We start from the raw sequence: 17,423 nt of genomic DNA, 5'->3' as shown, positions 1-17,423 counted from the left end.
TCGTGCACGCATACACAGCGGCGGCGGGCTTGAGAACGCGCAACGGAGCCTCGCGTACGCGCACGCGATGTGCCCATAGCCGAGCACGCACACACGAGGTAGGAGCGCGCCTGTTCGCGCGAACAATGCATCAGGCAGCGTCGCATAATGCAGAACATTCCCAGCGAGGGGCTCAGCTGAGCTTGCAGCTTTATTGCTTCCGCAAGCGAGACTTTCTTTCGCGCGGGTGGGCCGCGACTCGGAGCCCGCTAGGGTGGGGATGATAGATGACATGCGCGCCCGCCGGTGAAGGCTGTGCAGCGAAGAACCGAAAACTAATGAGTACGGGGAAGGGATATGAAACTCTGCGACGGTGGGAGTTTGGTGTTGCTGCTACGGGCATCAGCACAAAATGCGTGGCAGCGCAGGTTTGCCAGGGCCAATATTAGAGAGTTTTCGGGTAATGCTATACCGTCTACCGTTACTGCATGTGCCACTTTGCCAATGCTCTGTAAAGTGTGAGCTACAGGCGCCGCGGAACATGCGAATGAAAAGGAGTCCCAAATGCAGCCTATGCATTTAATTCCGAGCTAATTACATCACAGTCTCGCAAAGCGTCACGAGTTTTCAAGCTACCGATAACTAGGAGGAAAACATATCGCTATAGTGACTGTCGCAGTTAACTCTACTTCTATATGCTCTCGTTTTTCGCTGTTCTTTTTTCTTTAGGAGCATCCTGCCACGTAACGCATCTCACATACACATTTTCGCCTTACTTCGGCAACCGCAAGTTTTAAAACTGGTGGCTCGAGAGTGCCTCTTCTTGTTCCCGCTGTTCTCGTTTCTTGATCCGGTATACGAGTGTTATTAATCCTTTAATAAACAAATCGCCGACTTTTTTTTTTTCTTTTTTCACGCGCAAATCTGCGCCGTAAGGAACTGAAGAACGTCGATGGGTGAAATAATTCTAACTCCGAGAGAGAAACCCCAGCAAACATTGAGGTTTCTGGCAGTCACTAGGCTTCAAGTCAAGGTTCAGCAAATACGGCGTAGCTGTCTGCAGCCTGTGCATATCCGCCGCTTGCGAAATATTAATCTATTTGTGAAGTTTCCACGTCTCATTGTTGGCATGTATAGAGCATATCCGCGCACGCCCATAAACCGCGTTACGTTTGTAGCGCGCAAAACGTACATGGCGTGCCGTGGGTAAACTGGTTTTTCCCGCACAAATTTCAAATGGGTAAAATTATCATAACAGGGGATGGACAACACGGTAGATGACAGAAGCATATTCATATTTTACTTTATCCTTTTTGTTTTGTTTTTTTTTTTTTTGCTGCACCTTCTATATCGCCAGACGATGTTACCGTGCTTGGCCTATCGTGTCTGCATGCTTGCAGATCCGACTGGACGGTTCGACAATTCAAAGTTCGCGACAGCAACTAGCACAAAAGCAAAAATACTATGCTCGTACCTCTCTCAAACCTTTCGCTAGATTGAAATGTGCGCAGTAATTAAATGAGGAGAAATGGAGCGAGGGGGGAAAGAGAGGGGGGCGTTTCTGTCTAAAAACGAGAACACATGCGAATCGTGGTACGCAAGGATTCGGGGTCAGTCCATTCTGATAGTAAAGACTATACTATCAAGCACAGTAGAATATACCGTCTCGAGCAGGCCACGTCTCCGAAGCCCGCCAACGCTCGTGCAGGAACGCCCGCTGCCGCACGTTCAACGGCTCATTTTCATATACCGTAGCACAATCAGCGAAAAAATTGCAAACCTATATACGTATACAGGCACCAGAAAGAAAGTGTTTTTACATTTCATAACATGCATGGAAATTGCTGCCCTATACCTTTCTCCACCGACTCGGAAGACTCCGCCACAGAAATCCATTTTTGAGAAACATATCCCGAGCTTCGCACGATCTCGTAACGGCCGCGCACGGCGGTGCTGCAAGCACGTCGCGGGCAACTGCGCGTCTACGGACTGAGCGGCTGCGTCGGCGCGGGCAGGTGACACCAAAACCGTTCGTCGGGTTCTCTCTGACCGACCGCCGCACTTACACCGGGCTGCACCAGTCGGAGGGCAGGTGATTCTGTCCAGCTCACTCTCCGCTTTTTTTTTTTCTCCATGTTTTTTTCTTCTCTCATCTGTCGGTGACGTAAGCAGTCGACGCCAGCTGCGCTCTTAAAGGGACGAACTAGATACAAAGGCAGGACAGTGAATGGCTAATAAGCCTTTGCATCGCGAGGCAATGCTGTATATAGGCTATGAAGCTTCGGATGTGTAGAGCGCTCCAGGATTAATTTAGACCATTCGGGACTGTCTGATGTGCACCAAGATATCAGAAGGCAGCCATTTTCGCATTCTGCCTTCTGATAGGTATACATGCACGGCCGAGCGCTCTGGCTGTCTCAATGTAAATTCGAAAGTGCGTTTGGTTGTGTTCAGACGCGTCCAGATAGCTCCCCGTGCATCAGGTTGGAATGAAGTTTGAACCAACGCCTTAGTGAAAACTCTCCTCAAGCGGAGAGGGCGACCACGGAAGTTTGTCGCCAATATGAAGCATTAGCGGCTGCACAGTGCCCGACGTATGCGGCAAGCAGCAGTGACGGAGGATGAGTAACAGCTCTAGCGGATTTCAGAATTTATACATTCACAACATGTAATGTCTTTGTGCGTCATCTCTACAGTATTCTACACTATTGTCTAGGCTATTCTACAAGAAAATTGAGGAGCGGGCCTTCGCTTCCATTAAAGTACTACCATAATATTCTTCCTCAGAAACGAACTGAAATCGAGCAAACAATCATATGCACGTCGGGGTTAACCGATTAATTGGAATATGCCTTGAGCGGCGCGAATTACAGCTCACGAATGTCCGTTCCGCACATCGGCCCCAGTGAACGAGGGACGATTAACCGTTGCCAATCCGAAAACGAAAACCGCGTCGTCCACAGCAGCGCTTGCACACCGAAGTGCCCGACGCAGCAGAATACGCCGCCGGCTGCGTTAGCCGCGGAGGGTATACGGTTGTGATGGCGCGCGCAGCTAAACCAATACACGCAGTGCGGGAAAGTTACAGTACGCGACACACGCACACACATCTCGACGCTCTCCGCCCACCGCATGCTGTTCATTTGTTGATCCTCCGTCCTCATTAGCAGCAAGTGGCAGTGATGTAGCGGCAGCACAGGAACCACCACGCACATCCGAGAAGCTCATTATCTGCTTGCGCGTCGGCGGCGACGCTAATGGCCCGAGCGCGCGCGCCCAGAGCCGGCAACTAGGCAAGCCGGGACCGCGGCGCGAGCGCATGCCGTCGGCAGTGAATAATTGATGTCAGCTGCGAGGGCGCGAGCGTGTATTGCGCGGGAGACCAGCATCGCAACAACACTGCTTCCTTCATCCCTCCTCTTCCTGCACCGAGCAGCCGACGTCTGCACATCCTCTGATCTAGACGATTGTGTTTGCATCCCGCTGACATCCATCTCCGTCTCGTTACTCTCAGAACGGAAATAGACCTCGCCTCTCTACCACAGAGATCGAGTCACAGTGTGTCAACAGAGAGTGCAAGTTGCGGGGGGCATACATGGCAAAATTACTTTTGAAAAGGAATTAAATTACATTACTCATTACTGCTCCCCAAAAGTAATGAAATTACATTACAAATACTTCTACTGAGTAATTCAATTACTTTGAAATTACTTTCTAGTTTCCATAAATGCAAAAACTAAGTAAAGCTATTAAAGAAAACAACAACTTGTTCTCCAGAGTATTATAGTTGACTATAGTTCTGCTCAATTCTGTCTCCTTTTGCCAATCCGTTACGCTGGCTTCGGATTGCAGCACGTCGTTCCTGCTTTCGCGCACTCTACTTTGCTGTCTATTGAAGGAGTGATGGCGCACTTTACTAAAAGTAATTTCGAGAGGAGTTAATTACTTTGCTGCGAAATTACTACCAAAAAGTAATTCACTACATCACAAAATTACCAAACTGAAAAAGTAATTCATTACATTACAAATTACCGAACAAAGTAATTAAATTACACTAATTTCATTACTGTAATTCAAACTCCGGCCATGTCTGGCAGGGGGTAACCACGAGCGGTTCTGAAATCAAATGCATGCCTGTTTCGGGAACTAAACGAATATCTTCTTCTTTTCTTTTTTTTAAGATGGGGTCAATAATTCTGAATATTCAAATTATTTAAACTTTCAAATATGAATGGAAAAATTACAGGAGTGCACTTAAGTACTCTTATACGTGCGGTAAGGCGAAAGCCTCGCATATACGCGGTTCTCTTAGTGTTCGGCGGCTGTGCTTCCGTCGCTCTTCGGTTTAACCGTTCAAGCATAGCGCAATTCCACTTGTGCTTGGCGACTCGAACATTGCGCTAAAGTCTGCGGGAAGCGAACTCTGCGTTTTTGAGGCGGTGTGACGCCATGTCCCTAGCTCATGTCTATTCGGTGTATTCTGCATGGCGTGATGGCTACCTAGGAAAAATAGGACTAGAGAATTTGTCCCTAGATTTCAAGGACATTTGTCCCTAGGTATGACGTCACATAAGGTACGATGTCACATCCGTTCACAAACTTCGTTCGCAGATTCCGTTCACAGGATCCTGTCAAGACGCTCATGAGGCAAGAAATGCTTTCGCCGTATAATGTCAATATGAAGAAGTGGCTCCGAATATCGAAATTTGTGAACGGATGTGACATCGTACCTTATGTGACGTCATACCTAGGGACAAGTGTCCTTGAAATCTAGGGACAATTTTTCTAGTCCTAGAGGCAGCTTTTTTTTCCTAGGTAGCCAACACGCTATGGAGAATACACCGAAATAGACATGAGTGTCAATATGAAGAAGAAAAGTGGCTCCGAATATCGAATCGAATATCTATCTGTTACAGTGCGAACAAGAAAAGATAATTAGGCAAAAGCTGTTCTTCCTAGTTTCTTTCTTCGTAGTAATCTATGGTCTTTGAACTGACAAATACATATCTGACCGACCCAGCACCATGCGAAAAGATATAGTGTGCAAAGCCTGTTTCTGAAAAGAAAAATAAAGACCAGCGACGCGCCAATCGGAACACGAAAGCGGCGCGCAGTGGGTTTGGCGTGGCCATGGGCTGGCGGCGAAGCTCTGAAACCAAAACTACGCCATAAGTCAAGGTTTTTTGTCCTAGCGACTGTGTTCGGGGCATGAGGAATTAAGACCGCCTCCATCACTTCATTCGTATGTCCTCCTCACTGCACCTCCCGACACTTCCCTCAATATGGCTTAGCTGGACCACTCCAACTCCAGAATGCTTCCAACACCTCGTTCGGAACAATGAGCCATTCTGTTGCCCCACGTGGCTGCCAATATTCATAGCATTTCAAGCAATATAATCCGCGATGAGCATCAAGGACATCAGGCCACACCTAATAAGGTGTCGACGTGGCTCGAACATGTGTTGCAATAATATAGAATTTAACTCACTCTTTTTTTTTTCTCTCTCTCTCTCAAGACAAAGGAGGACAGGTCAGGAGCAGAGAAATGCGAGCGCTTTACAAAAGGATGGCAACATTTCGGGCAGAAGGGCGATCACCGGCCTCGAGCCTTACTAAGGGAATAATTCGTCCTCTAGCGAGGAACCGTGAGACAGCCAACAACCTCGGTAAAGACCAATCGGAGGCATCTCATATTAGTAAACAAATAAACATACACGGAATCAAGCGCAACGCAAATGTATAATTACAAAGTTTTAGCACCCTCGTGCGGTAAATACGCTAACTACACGGTATCCACTGTATACGGCGAATGCGGCTGTGTATAGGCCCGGCAATGGCAGCAAACGGCAAAGCGTTGTACCTTACTGTTGGCATTTTTATCCGGCTGCGCCAAAGACTCTGTATATTGTGTCAAATGAGCCTTATTCATCGTAGTTGGCACGGTGCACATAGGTCGCCAGTGAAAAGTCACGAGCATCAGCAGCTTACGCCCTTGCCCATACAGCGTCGACTGCACAGGATGCACTTTATGCTTACTGCAACCACCTTGAAAAAACTACACTGTACCTGATGGAACGCCAAAAGTTGCCAGTTGATTGACGGTGTAAAAAACAATCTACAGCAACAGTTGAGGTCCTATATATATCGGAATCAATCCCAGAGTTACTGACGCAGAACTGATGCAGACGATGCGAATTAAGTGCTCTCTATAGTTTTCAGCCGCCCTTTAAGCTTGCGTGCAAATATAACGCTAAACCATAGGCACATTGCCATGCACTTATAAGAACAGTGAAGCTTTCAGTCAGCCCGCGAGGCACGAATATGCGGCACCAAAAGTACTCCCTCCATTTCCATGGTTACGAAACTTAAACTTATTGCCTCGCCGAGCGCTCGCATCTGCACGGTGTCATAAATCGAAGCATATGGAGCCCGGTCTTCGAGTAGCGAGCGTAAACACGTTGGCAAGCCTCGAAAAAGGACCTCACCAAAGCATCGATACCGCGCGAAGCTATAGCCAAAGCTTGCTGAACTCATTTCACCAACTTCCTCTCGCCTTCCACAGCTAACGTCCGTGCCCACCCTTCAATCCCAAACTTCCGACCTGAATTCCATTTCACTCCCGCCCGCCTTATCCACCATTCCCGGTCGCACAGCCCTACTTGCCACATTATACATAGAGCTTCCGTAGAGGCGTTACTCGATAAGGCGGGCAGCTGTTGAGTCATAGCTCCAGCTGGTCTCGCCATCGCGGAATCTTCGCGGCCTCGCGCTTTGCTCGCTGCTTACAAATTACCTGTAAGCACGTCAAGACCATATACGTCTCATTCCAGTGGCTGAGCCTGCATGAGCTTGACGTGAATATTTATAAAAAAGAAAGCCTGCATTAATGCAAGTCGAAGAGAACTCTGAAATCAGATGGGGGAGAGAGACGCCACAGAGAGACTTTCCTAAGCAAGAAAAAAAGAATAGCGCTGGGTCCAAACTATATCTCGATTTCTCCCAGGATGTAGTGACTGGACTGGGCGACAGGACAGGAGGAGAGGCAGTGTTCTGGATTGGCATATAGTACAGCGCAGGACAGTTGGAACAGAACGAAGACGGAAATGGAATTTTCGAAAAAGGTGTAATAAGAGTGTTCGTTTGAATCGTATATGATGTATATGTGCTTGACCAACGTTGAGATGTCGATGAGGGCGGGGTACGTGTCTATATGACATTTTTAGTTGGCGGTAGTGTTCCTTTAATGGTGAGTTAATCCACACTCACTATAAAATATGCCAAGATGCAACCTAACAGCATCCCGGACCATGTTCTCGCTCTTGCTGAACGATTGCCTCTTGCGGCTACACGCTAGACATTCGTAACGTATCCTCGCCTTTCTTGGCTGTAAGCACGTTAAAGATCCCCAGGTGGTCGAAATTACTCCGTAGCCCTCCACTACGGCTCCCCTTTCTCTCTTTCCACTTTCACTCCCACCTTCCTCCCTTCCCTTACGGCGCGGTTCAGGTGTCCATAGCTACAAGTGTGACAGATACTGCGCCTTTCCCTTCCTGTGAACCAACCAGCATCCCTAATGTCAACAGTGTGACATTCATTATCAGTACAAACCACCGTAGTACAGACACGGTAACGGCAGAGAAGCAGCAACTGTGTCATCGTCGTCTTTCTTGGCTTTGCTCTTAGACTGTCTCAGTGGAGGTGTGTAGCAGCAGTTATCCCTCCCCGTCTCCCTACCTCCTCTCTCTCGCTAAGCGCGACGGCGGCAGGAGGCACTCGACTGCGAAATGGCGCGCTGCAAAATTGGATTGGTCGCACGACGGGCGGAGCCAAGCAAAAGTGGCAGCGAGCCAGGACAAGCCAGCGAGTCGCCGAGGCGCACGGCGGCCTCCTCCTTCGCTTCGCTCTTTTATCTTTTCTTCACCTACTGTCACCCCCCCCCCCCCCCCCCTTATTTTATTTTTTCATTCTCATCATCTTTCGTTTCTCCCATCATAGTGTTTGCCTTGTCCCCGGCCACACACTCCTCCTTGGCTCCTCGGCAGATTCCTTCTCCACTTTGAATCTCGTTTTGTCTCCGTACCGTCCGCCGTCGTCCGCTCCGCTTCTTATCACCCTTTCCCTTCTTTTGTTCCTGAATTACGGCCGTCGGAGGCGGAGATTCCAGGCGCATCGCAGCAGAGCTCCTTCACTAGGACAGAAGCAGATCAAAGCCGCGCTCTCCAGTAATAAAAGGCGGCAAGCTTCAGCTCTCCTCGCACCATGTCCTCCTCCTCTCCATACTTCACCACCTTCACAATCTTCTTTCTCTCTCCTCGACATGCTTCGAGTCGTAACAAAGAGGATGCGGATGGCGAAAGACTAAGAAATAATTTCCTTCTCTTCTAGCTTCGGTTCGAGCAAGTCGCGGGAAAAGCGAAGAGAAGCAGGAACGCCGAGGAAGGCGCGAAAAATAAACGCATAACGCAAAGGAAAGAAAGGAAGAGTGTCGTATATAATTTCCCGGATTACGCCGTGTCGAGGGCGGCGGCCCAAAGTTGGCGCGTTCTGGTGCTTCTTCGTGCGTTGTGAGAGCAGCCGCTTCGTGCCACTGGCCGTTATTTTTTTTTTTTCTTCTTTTTTTCCTTGCTTGCTTGCTTGCCTTCTTCTCGTCGTGCCTACAGCGTGTTTTAGTCGGTCAATACTTCTTTCCCTTTCGGCTCTTGCAAGTTTCTAATGCGCCTGAATTTCCGGCGGGACAGTTCTTTTTTTCTTTTTTTTTTCCCCAGCATGACTGACTCGATGCTATACTCATAATCTCGGGCGAGCATCCTTCCGGCCAGCCACCCCAGCAGCGCTGCCTGGCGTATAAAGGATGCTTGGCAAAGAATTTCGAAGGCGGCCGCAGTTTTAGCTCGCGACCATCCTCGAGCAAAACCTCGATTCCAAGTCGTCAAAGGCGTTTCCAGCGGAAACTACTGTTTGTTCGTCAGATATTTAGGGGAATCCCCCAAGGTGGAGTAGATTTGCAATAATGGAGTAATTACTCATTGACATCCACACAAGCGGAGCCATACGGCTACTGTGGAAAGTTGTATAGTTTCTGAGAAAATTTCTGCGAAAGCGGTATACCTTTCCTTTGTAGCCGCACTTACGTACGGCTACAAAGGAAAGTACGCATGTTCTAAGCAGAATACATATTTATGCCTCGGGATTTATCCAGAGTCATAAATGTGTATTCTACTGAATCTCTCCATCAATAATTAAATTAACACGAACAGAAGTACACTCCCGCATACTATGCCCCCGACCACCAACGAAGTTTTCATTTTCCTCAAGGGATATGCCGCAGTTAGAATTAATACGGCAGCTTCATCACTAATGCATGTCTGCAGTCGCTTGAAGCAATGTACATTGAACTTGTATCTGTTGCTATTCGCACAGTATTACAAAAAAAAAAAGTAAAAAATCGTAAGGACGACTACGATACTCCCTATAGAAAAATTTGAGCGCCGCTATATAAGCGTTTTTGCGGTATATTCAAGCAAGCAATTTGAGAAACGCTTGTATGTAAAGTGCAGTTACAAAGCACTCTACTTTTCTCACGAGCAACCGATGCAGAGCTCGTGGCTCCCTTTCTCTCGGTTACACCGACAGCGGTAACGCGGCCCGAACAGGCACATATAAGAGCTGTGATTAGAAAAAAAAAAAAAAAAAAAGAGGAAAATCTACAAAAAAAAAAAAAAAATAGGTAAGCCATCACCCAATTCCAAATCTACGCAAGGGTGCCTTGGGAAGTGAAGTGTACATAAATCGACGCGAGACTTTCCAGTCGTAATGCATTTCCATAGAGGAGCCCCAAACGCAGTCGAAGCCACAGCTGACACGCGAAAGCTCTTCCGTCTCGTTCTTTCTTCTTGCACAAGTCGTGCATGCTCGCGCGCAACCCCTAACACGACCAGATAGCAGCGACAAATAGCGCGCAAGACGTGGAAGCGAAGTGAAGAGAAAAGCGAGAAATAGTCAGCACGACCCGAAGCAAGAGCGAGCGAAAAGGCAGCACGAGGATCCGTCCCACTTGGTTTCGCTCCTCCCCAAAGCCGCTACAGAGAGCAGGGCGCTGGCGTTTCCCAGGGAGCGAGGAAACGAATCCCGAGGTCTGTACCCCTTGGAACGCAGCCGAAGAGCTGTCACAGTGAATCGTCGTGAGATCCTTTCGCGCTCCACGGCGTTCCCCAAATTCCAGAGAATCTCCCCGCTCACCCACCCTCTATCCCTTCCCTCTTCATCCCGATCAGGCTCCCTCTCCCACGTTTCTTACATGCCCTCAGGTATATACCGCGTGCCGTCTCGGCGCTGAAGCCGCAACAGTGAAGTGCAGATATAAAAAAAAAAAATGTAAAGAGAGCAGCATAAAGAAGACTGGCGACGCGAGCCAAAATTGCGCTGCTCGCCTGCTCTCTTCTTCGTTCTCTGAGGGAGGAAGCGGGCGACAGCAGCGGCAGAAAAAGTCGCGGCAAATCAAAAATGAAACTTCATCATCTCCCGCTTTGGCGGCATACGCGCTGCAAAACAAGGCTCGCCGAGTGTATTACGACGAGAAACAGGAGCCACGGCGCCGAATACGACGGGAGATTGAGAGGGGCGTCCGAGCGCGATGCTCGAAGAAAGCGAGCGGGCCCGCTGGCCGTCGCTCCCAGCTCGTGAAAACGAGGTTAGGAGCGCTCTCCTCTCGGCTAGCCGTTGCTGAGACATCTTCTTTGGACGCTGCTATATAGCCTGGGGTAAGTACGAAGGAGAGATTCTTTCGGCCTCGCTTCCCTCGTTGCTGCTACCCGGAGTCGTAGTAGTACGCCTTCGTCGTAGCAAAGGAAAATGTCCCGTGAGGTTTCGAAAGACGAGCACTTCTCTGGTCTGAGTCGTCGTCGCGACAAGATTGGGGCGGCGAGAGAGAGAGAGAGAGAGAGAGAGAGAGAGAGAGAGAGAGAGAGAGAGAGCAGCACATTCGGTACGGACACTCCTCTCCTGCAGCCGCCTTTTGGCGTGCCCTGTTGCTCTGACATGAGGGACGCGGGAGACGCGCCACTGTGTCCCATGGAAGTCGTGTCCCGGACGATCTTCTTTTAGTCACTGCTCCATGCGCTTCGGTCACTCAGTGCACCCAATACTACACTGACTTTGGTTAGCTTCACTTTTTCAGCGACAGCGACATCTTGGCGTCGTCGTTGCTTTTCAAAGTCTGCGCACCCCCCCCCCCCCCCCTCCCCTTCACAACGCTTTAACGCACTCCAAACTAAACACATCTTCACACATTTGTACACAGTTAGCAGTAAACACTCATACCTAAAGTTACGAAACATTCGACGCCAAGCCAGGCTGTCGCCGAAAATGGCATTACCGCTTGGGTTGACCGTCCCCTGGAATACCCATAACAGAACTTCCAGAGCTGCAGATGTCGGTGCGTGGCATCTTAAGCCGCATTTCGCGTTTTGCACTTTTCGGCTTTACACTATTCGTTCTCGTGAGTGCGTTTTCGAGACTTTTGACGCATAAGCGGGAAACGCTTTCTGGCGGGGCGGATTTATAGTTTATAATTTATATATTTATATTTATATTGAGGTTATATATAAGAGGAGGTGGCAGCTCTCTTGTTTTCACAAGCGACGCCTTTTTCAAGCTCTTGTCAAAAAAAAAAAAAAAAAGTGCAACCGAGGCGGATTTCCTGTGGGAAGTTTCTTGCGTACGAAAAGCATCTCCTAACACACTTCCTTTCCCAACCCATCCCATCCCCTCTAGACATAATCCTGCTTGCTGAGGCTTAAATAAACCGGGAGCGTTATGTTTCTTCTGCCATTTTCTTAATGTACTTGTTTGCATCCGAGAGAAAAATGCAGAAATTTTGTGCGAGTCAAAGCAGGGAAAACGAGTGCACTTCATGATTGGTTCCGTGCGGATTATATGGAGCTCTGCTGCTGACTCAAGGTAGTGAGGTCTGGACTGGGCGGCAGCCACATTTCTGTGGAGGTAAACTGCAAACAGCTCGTGCGATTTCTACGATGCCAGTGTACGCTAAACTTTGCCATAGATGGACACGCTAAACTACGCCTCCGTACAGCTCCACAGCGGCAAAACAAACCCAACTGCGAAACCGTATGCATTTCACATTTTCTCAGTCAATAGGCTGTAAACCTCATCTCTATAGCAGCGCGGCGAGGCGCACAAAAAGCGCACTGCGTCAAATAACAAAAAAAGGAGAGCAAAAAGAAATTCCTCGAATGCGAGAGAACATTTCTCAAATGGTGACACCCGGACCTCGCAGTCATGACAGCCCGCCCGCGCGAGCAAGTCGTGTCTCGTTCGCCGAGGATTTACCCCGAAAATCAACCCCGACAAGACGTCGCCACGTCGCAGGAACGCGGAGAAAATGCGAAATCCCTGCAGGGCGCCGCGGTTCCCTTGACAGCACGCGGGCAGGAGAAAAAAAAAAAAAAGAGACAGAGACAGGGAGAGAGAGAGAGAAAAAATAGAAAGCAAGACAACGGGGAGAATACAAGCGAAAACGAAAAAATAATACGAGCGTTGTTACTGACACGTCGATGACACTGCCTCGCTAGTCCTTTCAGGTGAGCTAGAACAACAGCGCTTTCCACTTTCCGCGATTATACGATGACATGCGAAGGGCTCAACCGCACTGAAATATAGAATGTCTGTCATCGCTAAGACAAGCTCTCCTTAGAGACTGCAAGCTACACAACAGGAAGCAGCGTCATAAGTAAATCCAGTGAAAATATAGAATAAATCTGTCATCGCTGAGACAAGGTCCCCTTAGAGACTGCAAGGTATACACAACAGGAAGCAGCGTCGTAAGTAAATCCAGTGACAGAAAAATTATGGGGATGAGCGCAATGCGTTAGCAATACCAGCAAAGTTGATGTTACACTCTGTCATTGCTGCCCGACGTGTTGTTGTCGCTTTTCTTTCATTTCAATTTTTTTAGCACTTACAGTAGGCCTGCGTATACTAGACTTGCGTATACGTAACTTGTAGTAGAATTGGTTGCGCATCCAAACCCGCTATTGCGAGTTGTGACAAGCGCTTCTGCAAACTACATCTGCAAACTCGGCTCTCACATGGTCTCGTGACGTCACACACTCTGACGACCAATCAGCTTTCGACTATGTCTCCTAATCTTGTGACATCATCAACCTCCCCACCAATCGGAGAAGTTTCTGACAGCCCAGGACGCCACCTGGTGTTTCCGCTCATGTGAGATCTAATGCTATCCCATTAATAGAATTTTTTTATGCGGTACGCCCTGAAGTGACACAAGGGGGAGATGGGTCTACGAGTGAGATCGAGTTGAAGGACTCAGATTAATTTAGACCATCTGAGGTTCTTGACGCGTGTTGACATCGCAAAATGGTAGCACATTCGCAGAAATTATCGCGTCCTACAAAAATTTGAAATAGACCTGAAAAACTTAGCCCTTCCATATTTTCACCCCGCCGTTCCTACAAAGGCGAGTACTTTGAAAATATTAATCAGGGAAAGAACCCACCGGCAGAACTTTGCAGTTCTTGGCATAATCGATTTCGGTCACTGCTGCCGATATGTACCCAAGGGAACAACCCCAATTTGATCACGACCTCGGCATCGCTCTCCCTGAAGCCCGAAGCCATCAGAGGCCCGTTGGCCTTGGCGTGGCAGCATAGCGGCCTCGACTGCTCTCGAGCACAACCAGCCACTCGCTGGCGCCGCAAATGACCCTCGACGCGTGCTCTCTCGGCACATCGTACAGACCGCGGAGATGCGCCGGCCGCCTGACGATGAACACATCACACCTTGTAATAACGTCGGGCCTCGAACGAACGGCACACGTCACGGGGCAGGCAGTTGAAAGGGAAGGCCGCGCATTTCTCCGTAATGATACCGGCCAAGCTTGATGAAAGGGCACGCCGCACACGCGCCCCAAGATAGAGAGAACTGCAGTGTATACATTGCTCCGTTCCACTTTGGGTCGCGCTTCATACGTGAGGAAATAAACTTCACTTTATTCAGGAGAACTGTGAATTAATGGGGGCCTTTTTAGCGCATGAGCTGCTGATGATAGCAAAAAGTATGTTCGAATAAGCCGGAAGTTCGAGTTAATGGAGTTGAATATAGCGAAACTGCAGTGTATTTGCTGTATGCCTCTCCACGCGTCGGAAATCAAACTCGATGTCTGCGGCCCCTGCAATCATCACAAGGCAAAACGAAAGCAAAGAAAAAAAAGAAAAGTCTGGTTTGGATGGCTTGTGGGGTTTAACGTCCCAAAGCGACTCAGGCTATGAGAGACGCCGTAGTGGAGGACTCTGGAAATTTCGACCACCTGGGGGTCCTTAACGTGCACTGACATCGCACAGAACACGGGCGCCTTGCTTGCTTTTCGCCTCCATCGAAAAGCGGCCGCCGAGGCCGGGACTCGATCCCGCATCCTTGGGAACAGTAGTCAAGCGCCTAGTGTTCCTGTATAATATACAGGGACACTACGAGTGCCGTAACCACTGCGCCGCCCTGGCTGGGCAAAGAGAGAACTGCGCGGTCGCAAAATAGGCAGATTCAAGCGACAAAAGAAAAAAAAAATAGTGCCAAATAACTGGAGCATCGCAGAGCTAGAGTATGTGAACCCTTTACGACCGTGTCTTTTGTAGTGTTTCTCGTGTTTCCTACGCCGCGATAACTAGTTGGTTTGGTTTGTGGGGTTCAACGTCCCAAAGCAACTCAGGCTATGAGAGACGCCGTAGTGGAGGACTCCGGAAATTTCGACCACCTGGGGTTCTTTAACGTGCACTGACATCGCACAGCACACGGGCGCCTTGCCTTTCGCCTCCATCGAAAGCTTCCGCCGAGGCCGGGATTCGATCCCGCGTCCTTGGGAACAGTGGTCGAGCGCCGTAACCACTGCGCCACCCCAGCGGGGCGATAACTAGTAACGCCCTAAGCGACCTCGAGCAGTGCATGCGAAGGGCTATAATAATAACAATAATAATAATAATAATAATAATAATAATAATAATAATAATAATAATAATAATAATAATAATAATAATAATAATAATAATAATAATAATAATAATAATAATAATAACATGCTCCAGTCAACCGCTCTATGAACCAAGTAAACCTACATGAGCACCTCAGTAACAGTCAAGTTAACGACCATATACACACGGCGTAGGAAATCCTCCAGCAACGACTTCGTACTTGGGATTGCTGTAGCAGTGATGCAGTAAAGAAATGAAAGAAATGACGGGACAGGGGTGAACACGCAAAATATCAGCGAAATAACATCACATGCTCGACATATTTTTCGGTGTGCGTTATGTTAATACTCAGTGGCGGCTGCGCAAGTAAACAAACAAACCTTCTCTACAGTTTGTTTTTGTAAGTGAGAGAGAGAGGCCCTTTTAGCGCGCTACACGACGCAAAAGGCCACCGCTCGGTGGACGGACTAATTGCATTCGCATATTCAAACTCGTTAAAAACGTTTCCTGACCCAGTAGCGAGCGGGCCAGATCCTGATCGATAGGGCTAGTACCGCTCAGCTAAACGCACAGAAGCACGCGCACTAATTCCACCGCCGACCTCAAAGGCTGTCGGCCACAACTCACCGCTGTCGGAACTTTCTCCGTGCAGCAGCGGGGGGCTTCATTTGAATAACAAGCGTCATTAGCATTATACGGAGTGGGGGGAGTTCTTCGAAACGAGAGCAGACCTCGCCGCTAACTAACTGCGCCCGACAGGTCGCAAGCAACGCCATGTCCAAACAGTGGGGCTGTCAGGGGACCGTCGCCCGCAACGAGCAGCTTTGGTTCGGACACGTGCACAATACAGCTCGCACTGTCGATCGGCAATGAGTTGGGAATCAACGGATGCGGGTGTTCCGCAAGGCGATGAGCACGCATGGCTTGTGTGCGTGCGTGCGTGTGTGTGTGTGTGTGTGTGTGTGTGTGTGTGTGTGTGTGTGTGTGTGTGTGTGTGTGTGTGTGTGTGTGTGTGTGTGTGTGTGTGTGTGTGTGTGTGTGTGTGTGTGTGTGTGTGTGTGTGTGTGTGTGTGTGTGTGTGTGTGTGTGTGTGTGTGTGTGTGTGTGTGTGTGTGTGTGTGTGTGTGTGTGTGTGTGTGTGTGCACACACGTACGTACGTCGTTTGTTTAGGGGGGGGGGGGGGAGTACAGTACAATCTGGCGATCTATAGTGTAGAGAAAAACAGGCAATAGAGCTCATAAATGACATAGCATCGCGTAAGAACATTTCATTGCTTAAAATAGGCGCATCTGTGTGGCCGCTGCGAAGTATACAACATGTGCTACACGTCCTACAGTATAATGCGTAGTCCTGAACATTTGTTTTCGTGCTCTGGGCCGCTGGTAAACACCTCGCAATCATAAAGCGGTTATGAGTAGCACCTACTGAAAATCTTTCGTTACGGTTCAAGATGCTTTATTTGTTTTATACCTGATATAGGCTACTCTATAGTTCGGTCTTACTGGCTTCCACTATCGTTAGTAGAGGATAAGATGCACGTACATATTCTGATATATGCACGTTAATTTAGGCCGGCACTGCAATGAAAAATCAGAGCTCAGCACGATAAAACCGGCCCGTGTCCGCCCTCCTCTCGAAAACACTGGCATCGCCCAACACAGCCGCCTGACTGAGAGTATCGCCGGCATCGCAGCTATCTGTGGCAGGCTTGCGTGCTGCAGTGGCTAGCAATAAAAAGCTCATTTTCGTTTCTTTGGCCGAATTTCTCAATGCACGCGGAGTCCAATTCGTCTTCTTTAAAAACTGGTCTTCCCCGGCTAATCCTGGTCGCGGTCCGAAAGAAAAGCAGCGCGAACCCCATTTCGCTGGGTGCGTGTTTTCGTTTTATGCTTTTTTTTTTTTTAATCTCATTTTCTCCTTTAGCAAATCCCTCAAAACGAGGCTGCATGGGTGCTTTTCGGGCCCTAATGGAGACAGCGAGAGAGATAAGAAAGAAGGAGGGAGATAAGGCGATAATATATTGCCTCTTTAGCAACTTCGCTGTGGGCTGACATGTGCTGTCTGGGGCTGAGTCCACGGCTCATGCAGGCTGGAATGCGTGACGGCATCTGTGAACCTTATTTCCGATTTCGTTCCAAATCATGATCTCCTTTTTGCAGAGGACGCGCCGAGAAGGAACGCACATGCAATTTGCTGCTATCTCTCTGACGTCTCGAGACACGCAAAGGTAATCTATCTCAGGCTGTAGGCTAAAATCAGGCGCACAACAATAAGAATAATAATAGCAAACAGCCTCCACAGCACGAAGCGAACGAAGATTGGCTGCAGAACAGCACTATGCACATAGTGCGAATCGCGAGTTTCGATTAGTTTAGGTCCATACATAGAGAGCAGGAAAAATAAAAAGTAAATCACTAAGAGTTCCTCAGCATCACGCATGCCGA

The 17,423-nt window shown here is 48.7% G+C and overlaps 1 protein-coding gene across 2 annotated transcripts in view; it reads right to left on the bottom strand.

Annotated features, from left to right (window-relative positions):
* Positions 1-17,423, bottom strand: part of LOC146207588 (uncharacterized) — a 332,089-nt gene that overhangs the window by 235,645 nt on the left and 79,021 nt on the right. The window lies entirely within an intron of this gene.

The sequence above is a fragment of the Amblyomma maculatum genome, chromosome 1 (assembly GCF_055883805.1).
Source record: "Amblyomma maculatum isolate TAMU_Amacu chromosome 1, ASM5588380v1, whole genome shotgun sequence".
Classification (NCBI taxonomy): Eukaryota; Metazoa; Arthropoda; class Arachnida; order Ixodida; family Ixodidae; genus Amblyomma; species Amblyomma maculatum.
Note: the sequence above shows the minus strand (reverse complement) of the source record. Positions and strands in the feature narration are given on the sequence as shown.